Source organism: Dermacentor variabilis, chromosome 4, assembly GCF_050947875.1.
Source record: "Dermacentor variabilis isolate Ectoservices chromosome 4, ASM5094787v1, whole genome shotgun sequence".
Classification (NCBI taxonomy): domain Eukaryota; kingdom Metazoa; phylum Arthropoda; class Arachnida; order Ixodida; family Ixodidae; genus Dermacentor; species Dermacentor variabilis.
Window position 1 is genome coordinate 108853793 of NC_134571.1, and position 10392 is coordinate 108864184.

The window sequence follows — 10392 nt, forward strand, 5'->3', positions numbered from 1 at the left end:
TGGGCTGTGAAGGCCAGTTTTCTCATCGGTTCGGTGCCCGCGCGGTTAGCTCGCGATGCGTTCAGTTGGCACCATCTATTCAACGGTCACGCGCATCGCTGTTGCTTCGTTAGTTCAACCTTCTTTGCTTAGACTGATCCAGGGACCAGAAAAGGTATTCGGTTCGTGGTCAGTTGGTCTGTATGCTCGTGGAACGAGTTCTGGTCGGAGAAAACGCCATTTGATTTCAACTTTTCGTTTTCCTTCATTATTTCCTCGAGTGACGGCTCGCCGCGGCCCTGGCAGATCCTCTGAACCATATACAAGTGACATGGGTTAGATAAGGTGGACAATCAAATAATGCGAGACAGCGTCCATCATCGAACCTTGCAATAACCCTTTTACCCATAAGCAATATGACTTACTTCGTCTGACTTTTCCCTATTTGTACAGCACTTTTCGTGTAAACTTGGCAACTGGAAACAAGAGTCGCAAGGAGTTGTGAAATTGAGCGATCTACTAAGGGAGATGATGATGATGAAGCAACATTTACTGGGCCCGAAATAAATTGGTGGTGCACGTAGGCACCAGACGGGGTGGTTCCCTAGTTACGGGACCATTATGTTCCCAGCAGCTCCTGGCCCCTGTCCGTCAGTGCGAGCTGAATCGGTAGGGCGGGGCTGGATAACAAGGTCTACCATCGCTCAAGGGGTTGGGGATTGGGGGTGTTGGTGGGAAGGGGAGGGGGGGGGGGGTGTCTTGAGTTCTGTGCACTCTGCCAAGACGTGCGGCAGGGTGCCCTTTTCTCTTCTGCAAAAAGGACAGAGCATATCGTATTCCGCAGGGTACATGCGGTGTGTGCCTTCCCGTCGCTCTGAAGTAATAGGCCGACAATCCTAATCTGCTGTGTTGGCTTGATGATCGTTCAGGCGATGATCACGTGATAATCTCGTTCGGCGGCAGCTCCTTCTTGGATTTTCCCGGTTGGATCATGAGCAGCTCTGATTTCTGGGGAGCGCAGCTCAGTCCGCACGACTTTGCGTACTCGTGCACGGTCGTTGCCGCCCGCTGCAAGACTTCCTCCATGCTTCCTGTTTGGCTGTTGCCTCGGCTCTACTAAGGGAGAGAGCCGAGGCAACAGCCAAACAGGAAGGAAAAGCGAAAATTAACAAATTTAACCGTTGTTTATGAAAATATTTATGCATCAACATCTTTTTATTTAAAAAGGAAGTAGAGAAAATGCCACCGGAAGTGGAGAACAATTCCGTGCGTTTTGAATGACGCTTCTACAGTTATCACTCGCGCCGCCTGACGTAGCCACTTCTCTGCTGTGCTTATCTAGGTGTTTTTCTAACCTTCCGCGGTGGACGCAGTGCGTCTGGAATGGCAGCGTCCTGCGCTCTACGCGGTTGTACGGGACTGGCAGCCACGCATCGTTACGCAACTTCCTAAATAACCATACGAGTCGGTTTTCGCACTTAACTTGGTAGAGCAGTAAACAAGGAATCCGACAGAACTGTGATTGTTCTTAAAATGTGTATTTCTCTGTAATTCTTCTAGAGCTAATTCAAAAAACGCTACTATAGTCTAATACAACTTAAGTCTGCAGTGAAGCCCCGCCCACGCCCTCATAACCGCCAGCCACTGTTCCTCCGCGAGGCTGCAAATAATTCGTGCTTCAAACTTTTCCTGTTGCCCAAATAAGGCGGTAATCACAAAAATAAAATTATTAGCGTGTAACCTTATACGTCTTCTCTCGCCTGTTATAGTGGAAGGGCGAAAGCCTAATTCTTTATTGAATTGAAATAAGATGCTTGCTTCGCTGCAACTATTAATTGCCAAGTTTCACTTCAGTTGGCAGTGAAGTTTCGTGAGTAAAACGGGCTCAGCACTGAAATCAACTGTACCGCAGACTTTTGAAGAGTGAAATGCTATGATTCCATACACTTTGTCCATGCCTGTTGCACACCTCATTGCTTCCGCCGATGAAAAGACTCTTCAAGAACAGCAGACGCCCCGGAAATACACAAACGACACAGGCGCTCTTTTTCCAGCCAGTTTCGGTTTCAAGGAGCCTACCAAGCGGGACTAAATGTTCGCGTAGGTCCCACATGAACTGCGCTATTCAAAATTTGATCGTTGAGATAGGTAGTGCCGAGGACGAGCCCCGAAGTACTCATTTGCTGTAGCCACCCATTGTTGTTAATTATAAAGTTAATTAGCGTAACCTCGCTAATTGCACACCTAAGTGCGGAAATTACTCTGCATCTAGAGGCTGCCAATCCATACACTCGAATGGTAAACATAACGCTACCGTGATTTATATTTTCAGAATCTAAAAAAAAATTTGGTGCAGCTAAAAAAAGAAAAGAAAACACCCTGTATATATACACGCCGAACACGTACAAGAACCATGCTTTATTGCATCCAAACACACGCCAGAGGGGCAAAAAAAAAAAAGATAAGAAAAAATCTGGAGCCCCTCATTCTGTCATGCATGGCCCGTGAGTTGCTTTGCTGCATTAAAGCCCATAAGTATATCCATACGCGCCGTATTTATTTTATTGTTAACAAAGTCGTATTAGCAAATACAAACATCACACAGTGGTCACAGTAAGATGCCAAAGGAATGGTTAAAATATAAAATAGGCACTTTATTACGGCCACTGTAGTAAGCAATACTTATAAAGCAGACCTCCGCTGTTATCAAATTTACATTCCTTTTCTTTGCTTTGATATATGAGGCTGTAGTATCGAAATTATTGTCTTTGAAGTTCTACGGTTGCGGCTGCCGGTGGTATTTCGGACATATTCAGCTGCTATGCGACGCGCACTAATTATGTTTATGCAAAGAGAGCATGCCGTTTCCCTGTTTCGGCGGTTAGACTTGGCAAATCGGACCGCCGTGCCTGGCGCGACTCTGAGCAATTCACGTGCTTTTATTGAGTGTCTGAATAGGTGACGCTCAAGCTTATCGCTCCCGAAGACTTCTGAGTGTTGATACGGGACATTGCAATATGAGGATCGTTTAATCTGTACTAAAAGTGGACTGCAACATCTTATTTTGCTCTCCCTCCGCGCCGCGGTCCCTGTCCTTCTCGCCCGTTGCTCAAGAACTCCACCACTACGGTGAATCAATGTCGGTGGCGTTCTGCTTTAGAGCACGAAGTCGCGGGCGACCGCATTTCAACGGCGCAGGACGTAAAAACGCTCGTGTACCGTACTTCAGTTGTACTCTAGAGCACTAAACAGGTGGGTGAAATAAATCTAGAGCCCCCCATTGCAGCGCCTATCATGGCCCAAGAGTCTTGCTGCATTAAACTCCATAATTGCCTTAACTCCACAACAACACGAGAACCGCGACTACACTCTTAAACAAATGTACAACACTTGGGGTGTATGTTTGCCACACAACGATAATCGGGATCTGGCTTGCTTGCGTTTCCTTTCTTGAAAATGCTGCGCTCGTTACTTTCCTGTCGAGATGCTCTGCCGTGCTGACGACGCGGATGCCGGTCGTGACTTGGGAAGTATACAGGGCTCGCCGCGATAAAGAAATGAAATGCGGACAAGACAGATGACGATTATCGTTTGGGGAGAAAATACAACCCAAAGGGTGTAAACTTCTTTAGAGTGTATACACTCTTAAGCAAACTTACACCCTTTGGGTCGTATCTTGTCCGCATTTCCTTTCTTTAAAGGTGCGAGCCCGGTACTTCCTATAGTCACGAACGGCTTGCGCGTTATCAGCGTGAGATAGCATTCTCGACAGGAAACTAAGCGAGCGCCGAGTTTTCAAGAGAGGAAACGTAAGCAAGTAAGATGACGATTATCGTTTGGAGACACTCTTAAAACGGTTACACCCTTTGGGGTGTATATTTGTCCCACAATAATCGTAATCTGCCTTGTTTGCGTTTTCTTTCTCGAAAACTCGGCGCTCGCTACTTTCCTGTTACACTCTTAAAACTGTTGCACCCTTTGGGGTGTAAATTTGTCCCACAACAATAATCGTCATCTGCCTTGCTTGCGTTTCCTTTCCTGAAAACTCGGCGCTCGCTACTTTCCTGTCGAGAATGCTGCGTCACACTGACAACGCGCATGCCGTTCGTGACTGGGAAGTACCGGGCTCGCCGCGTTAGAGAAAGGAAACGCGGGCAAGACGGATGACGATTATCGTTGTGGGACAAGATAAGCCCCAAAGGGTGTAAATTTTTCTAAGAGTGTAGAATGCTATGTCACACTGATAACGCGCAAGCCGTTCGTGACTGGGAAGTACCGGGCTCACAGCGTTAACGAAAGGAAACGCGGGCAAGACAGATGACGATTATCGTTGTGGGACAAGATAAGCCCCAAAGGGCGTAATTTTTTTAAGAGTGTACACTCTTAAACAGTTGCACCCTTTGGGGTGTATATGTGTCCCACAACAATAATCGCCATCTGCCCTGCTTGCGTTTCCTTTCTTGAAAATGCTATGCTCGCTACTTTCCTGTCGAGAATGCTAGGTCACGCTGATAACGCGCCTGCCATTCATGATATTGGGAAGCACCGGGCTCGCAGCGTTAAAGAAAGGAAATGCGGTCAAGACAGATGGCGATTATCGTTGTTCGACAAGATACGCCCCAAAGGATGTTAATTTTTTAAGAGTGTACCGTGCCATAACGATAACCGTCATTTGTCTTGTAAGCATTTTCTTTCTTTAATGCTGCAAGTCCGGTACTTCCAAGTCACTAACGGCATAGAGTTTCCTACAAAATTTTGTACGAAACTCTATGACTAACGGCACGCGCGTTGTCAGCGTGACATAACATTTTCGTCACGAAAGTAGTGAGCGCAGCATTTTCAGAAATGGAAACGCAAGCAAAGCAGATGACGATTGTTGTTGTGCGATAAATATGCACTCAAGTGTGCAACTGTTTCAAAAAGGAGTCAAAGTAAGAGATAGGCGATCACGTGACAAAGTGTTTACGTTGCGTGAGTCTCGCGAGGAGTTTCGTTTTCGTTTTTGCATGAAACAGCGTCTTGCGCACAACTAAAGCGAGGCGATTATTTTTGCAACAAAATACAATTAGGCATAACATCTGACTGTTAACAAAAGCTTTGTTGCTGTAACGTAAACATTTGTTACGAAAATGTTTCATTGCTTCATTACCTTTGAAATATCCAAAACTTTTATTATGGCGCTCTTTGCTGGCAACTATCGCTTGACAAGCGTCAAAATGGCGTCCCGCACGCCTGTGGGGGAAATTTCTTGCGAGTTTACTTCCAGCGCACCGTGTTGGTTCCTCGTTTGCAACGCACACCACCGGCAGAAAACGGCAAGCGTATGCTTTTCCCGAGACCACACCTCCCGCTACACGGCAGATCTCGCGAGTTAAGCGCGCTTTGCATAGTTTAAAGGAACCCCAGGCTGTGTTTACACAAAACGATCTATCTTATCTGGTACGGGCATAGCCTAGCTGTTGAGTATAAAAAACGGGCGCCAGGCGAGAAAAGCGCTGGTCATAATCTCCGCGCGTAGATGGTTTCATAACTCCTGTCCTCGCACGGTCGAGGCGACCCGATAGTCAAGTTGCTCAATGACCCGTATATCGATTAAAAAAGCGAGTCGCTTTTCCCTCTCTGCTATGCAAACGCAGCCAAGCTGTGGCGGCTCTCTCGCTCCCCGTTGGCCGCTGATGAAATTTGAGCTGGGCGGTTTCGAGACGCGCAAGAGCCAGCTTGCTTCGGTTGCGTCCTGCGTGCCCGTGAGTACTGTCTGGCTGGATGATATTGCCACGATCGTGGTACGCATGCTACAGTCGTCGCGCCCGTTCGAGCGCTAGTGCGTATTCGAGACGGAGTTTCCGTTCTGCATGTCCTCGCGTCGATCCGACGCTCGCATTCTGTTTTGTTTTTCGTTATTTGGTTTTTCGCCATTCGTGACTCGTTCGCATAACCATTTTTACGGAGTGTGCGTTTTACGAGAACGCTACTATTGGGAGCGGCGCTCGACGGGTAAGCGCGCACAGGCGCGGTTCTTCGCGCCCCGGTTTCCTGGAAGCTATAGCTCATTTGCGACAAGGCGCCAAGTTCGACGTTGTGCTGTCGCACGAACCTGCCGCGTTTCACGTGAGCGCAGCCGTGCTTTTCTCGAAAGTGGTTTCCTGTAGGAAGCTGACGCACGGCTCTTGGCCTATTCAGTTTATTCATATAAGTGCGAATCCAGGTTTGGTCTCGAAAAAGGTAAACCGAAAGTGAAATCTTCAAGATTGAAAATTATTGTGAAACTCTGCTTGTATATAGCTATTAAGAAGTCGAAATAAATAAAGAGGGTGAGTGCAGCTTCGTTAATGTCGCTAAATATATGTACATGTAATATTTTTGCTGTAAAATACGATGCAGCTGTTATCGTGGCCTCGAAGACGAGACTGTGGAGTCACGGCCATTGGGATATGTTGTGCAACGCTCTGGGAGAGGCATTATCTGTCGGGCTTTAATTGTGAGGAAAGCTGCAAAGTGGTCGGCTCAGCAGTATATATCTATGCTAAATTTCAGTCGTGTATTTCGATGAGAACAATCTGTTATAAATGTATGGGTAGACAATTTCACTTCGAGTGTGTTCGTAAAGTTAAATAATGTTAGGCAATGTCAATCATACACCCAGCTAAATTTAAAACTGCTAAAGCAAAGTGGAAAATCTGGTTGTCATGGGCTGGGCAAGGTGTGCACTGGTGTGAGGATTGAAGCTTTATTTTTTCTTGTGCACTGTATTTTAGAGATACTATGCATCATGCGTATAACATCGGAAGATAAGCTAAAATGTCTAAATGCATAAGCACTTCCTTGCAAATGATTTCTACTGTTACACTGTTCTTTGTTCTTTGTTCTGTGTGCTTTGTGCAAGTATTGAAGTGGAAAGTTGGGTGAGTTGGTATACATTCATAATGGTAACAGCGCGAACAAGACAATGATGGAGTGAAAGGACACAGGACGAGCATTGACTCACAACTAAGTTTACTGAAGCACACATCAGGTGTATAAGCAACATAGGCGATCACATGGTCCATTGCCATTGCCAGCAATGTGAGTGTAAGCCTCTGCTCAAAGAGGCAACAATTTTTGTTTAAGTGTACTGATGCATCCAGCAGATTAGTCGTGGAATCAGCCCATATTGAGCGAAAGGGCACATGGTGCATTAGCCAGCCTTCGATCACTCTTTCACAGCAGGAATTAACGTACCTAGATAGCTCGATACAGTAGCAGATGCCCTGTATACATGTGGCCCGGTTGTGCGTTCCTCGATTGACCATGTGATCACCTGTGTCGCTTATATACGCGATGTGTATTTCAGTAAACTTAGTTGTGTCAGCGCTCGTCCTGTGTCATTTCACTTTGTCGTCATCTTGTTCGCGCTGTTACCATTATCTTTGTGCAAGTGTTGTGATAAGCTCTGTTTTGGTCTCAAGATGTGTTTGTGTGGTGAAGTTGCAATGTTGCTCACACTTCGCTTGTATTTCATTGATCAGCTGTTTGTCCTTAACTCCTGAATTGAATTGGACGATCTGCGGTTATTTTGCTCATTTTTGTTTTGCTATATAGATGTTATCACTTTTTCAGTGCCTTGAAGGCACATTGATTCAGTCTTCATGTCCTGCAACATAGATGGCAGCCATTTCATCAGCACTGGAGGGGCGCATTTATGGTGGTCTTAATTTTCTACTACGTTGATGGCAGCACTTTGTCAGCACTCAAAGACTGCGTTTTTGGAATCACATGCTTTTTGTGCCTTTTGGCAGATTTGGAACGATGTTGTCTGGCACTGACAGCACGTGTGCAAAAGAAAGCCATGACTTGACTCTGACCTGCCTTAGAAGTGCAAGAATCCACGAAAAGCTTTCGTCAGTGAAGAACTTTGCTGCATTAAAATAAAGCATTTTCTCCTCGTTTCTAACTGTACCAGTTGTGGCAATTGCTTGTACATATATATCGCACAGCAAAGAGGTAAAATGAGGTTTTCGCTGGCTGAAAAAGCTTTAAAAGGGTCTTTGGTAGAGTGACGTCTGAAAATAAGCCATAACAGAAAAAAAAAAAGACAAATTAAGGTCACTTTTGGTCGAAATAAATAAAGCACTTGGGGTTAGAGAAACCTTTATTTCCTCCACTTTGGTTTTGGTTATCACTAGTTTCCAGCTTTGCAATGACTCGTATTTTGCAGCACATGTCCGAAGTGCTTTCTTTGCCTTCCTGTGAAACTCGTGATACCTCTGCGAAAAGCACAGTCTCACTTAATGGTCATCCCTTGTTGCAGTGGCCATTAATTGGCATTCCTTTAAAAATCTGCAAGCTGCTCCACTGAAGCAGGGGCCACTGTGCTGTCTCATACAATCCCATTGGGTCATTGCTCACAAGTGATACAGCAGAGCTATGCTTTTGCTTTGCTTTATTTGGATTGCGGCTTAATAACTGTTACGGCAGATAAACTACATAGCTTTTTCTGTTTTGCAAACCATTTTGTTGACATTGAGTTCTTTCTGTGTTTCACCGCTTGCCCTGAACACATATTAAAAGGGGATATGAAACACTTTTCTGTGAAACACTTTTCTAACACGGTAAGGACACATTCACAATCTATAGATAATGCTGCCATGAACATATGATTCAAATGTAATTCCAGTGCACGCAACAGAGAGCCAGTAGCCTTGCATAAATAATAATAATAAATTTATTTTCACCCTAAGCAGTACATGCATAATACTGGAGACCAGTGATATCGCTTCCTATCTCCTGGGATTTCTGAAGCTCCTCTATTACATCCCACCTACGACGCTGAAGGTAATGCACTTCATTTTATTTGCGTGCGGCAGTAGACGTTTAGTGCGGAGGTGTCAAGCCTATATTGTTAGATAAATCCTGAAGTGGCAGGCTGGACATGGAGCTGGTGCTCATGTTGAACTGTGACTTCTGTGTCGTCATCTCCTCGGGCACCCTAGGGATGGTGGTTGTGCCGTTGCAACATTGTAGACCCACATTACAGCCCATCAATGCCAGCCATTGGGCAATTGTTCTGGACCATGAGAGTTGAAAGCTTGCAAATGACTGCAAATTTATCCAGTTTCTAGTAAATGGGAAAATGGCAGTTTTTCACCCTGCTCACTTGTCCTGTCACTGCTTCCTTGTTACTCTTGGGCATCTTTGTCAGATGCCCAAGATGATGAGTGCACTGCCGAAAGAAGCAATAGGCAGGGCATTGGTTTATCACGAGCAAGCATTGTGTTGAGGATGAATAAAAAAAAGTAAAGATTGTACACTTTGTATCTCCATTATTGTTAAGTCCTTTCCAAAAATATCTGCGGTGATATATTCATGGAAAGGGCATCGCACATATTCTAGTGTGTTTGTTCTCAGTTTTGAAAAGGTGTTGGAAGGACCCCCTTAAGCACCACACTATTACTATGGGCAAATAAAACACAAATGATAACAGTATGAAGTCCAATATCTTACAAGTAATAACTCAAGAGTGGCCAACTTAATGAAAAGGTAAATGCACATCAGTACGTAAAACATGTTAGCACAATTGCACTACTCATGTACCTTGCAGTCACTTTATTAGGCCGTTTTAAATAGTATTCTATACATTTATGTAAACACACTCCAAACAGCTATGCACAACTGCCTGACCTTTCTCAAGGATACGTTTAGTCGACAGAAATCAAAGCGCTTTCACTCTATGGCATCTTTCGTTAGGCCTAGCTGCGGGACAACAGATGGCTGGGCCGCTATTTTGTAGTGATGCTTTTCTAATGCTAATACCTTTCGGGTTCGTGAATGCTTGCAGTTGATGCTGTGTCCAGGGTGAAGCACCACTCTGACCATTCATGAACGCGAGAAGCGTGAAAAGGCATTAGCATCGAAAAAGGCATCACCTCAAAATAGCAGCCAGTATTTCAATAATAACCACAGTACATTACTAGTACTTTGTCCTCAAAGTGGAATGAGTCAAAGTGGAAGTGAAGGCTGTTTTTACCTCTTATTTCTTGCTGTCGCAATGAAGAGCAAGTAGCAAGGGCAAATACAGATTGAAGAAGGTGATCTGGCTGCTGCCATTTTTTTATGTTAGCTAAGCAAGCCACGAAAAGCCTGCAGTTCTAAATCCAAAGGTTAGAGCACATACATAACCCGCAAGACCTCTTTATATCTTATGCACATGTGCACTTTAGACCCACAATGTAATTTTTCTCTGTAAAGTAAATTAAAGTTTCAATGTAAAGTGGCGTGTGTGTGTGTAGGTATCAATGCGCACAATGTGAGCAAATGGCTGCAGGTAGCATAATGGCATCCTAGGAAGGAAGTTCTTAACCATGGGTAGTTGAAGGATGCATGCTAATTGCTTTTATTTATTCATTGTTACTATTGTGGTAGTCCGAAATTCAATTG

At 44.9% G+C, this 10392-nt stretch overlaps 1 long non-coding RNA gene across 4 annotated transcripts in view; it reads left to right on the forward strand.

The window, feature by feature from the left end:
• Nucleotides 1-5106: 5106 nt before the first annotated feature.
• Nucleotides 5107-10392, forward strand: part of LOC142579596 (uncharacterized) — a 35841-nt gene continuing 30555 nt past the window's right edge. The window contains exons 1-2 of one of the 4 annotated variants that reach the window (XR_012827426.1): nucleotides 5107-5723; nucleotides 8700-8790. This is a non-coding gene — a long non-coding RNA (uncharacterized LOC142579596). Of the gene's footprint in view, nucleotides 6291-8699; nucleotides 8791-10392 lie in introns of all 4 variants that reach the window. The other 3 variants (XR_012827423.1, XR_012827425.1, XR_012827424.1) reach the window with 3 other exon arrangements.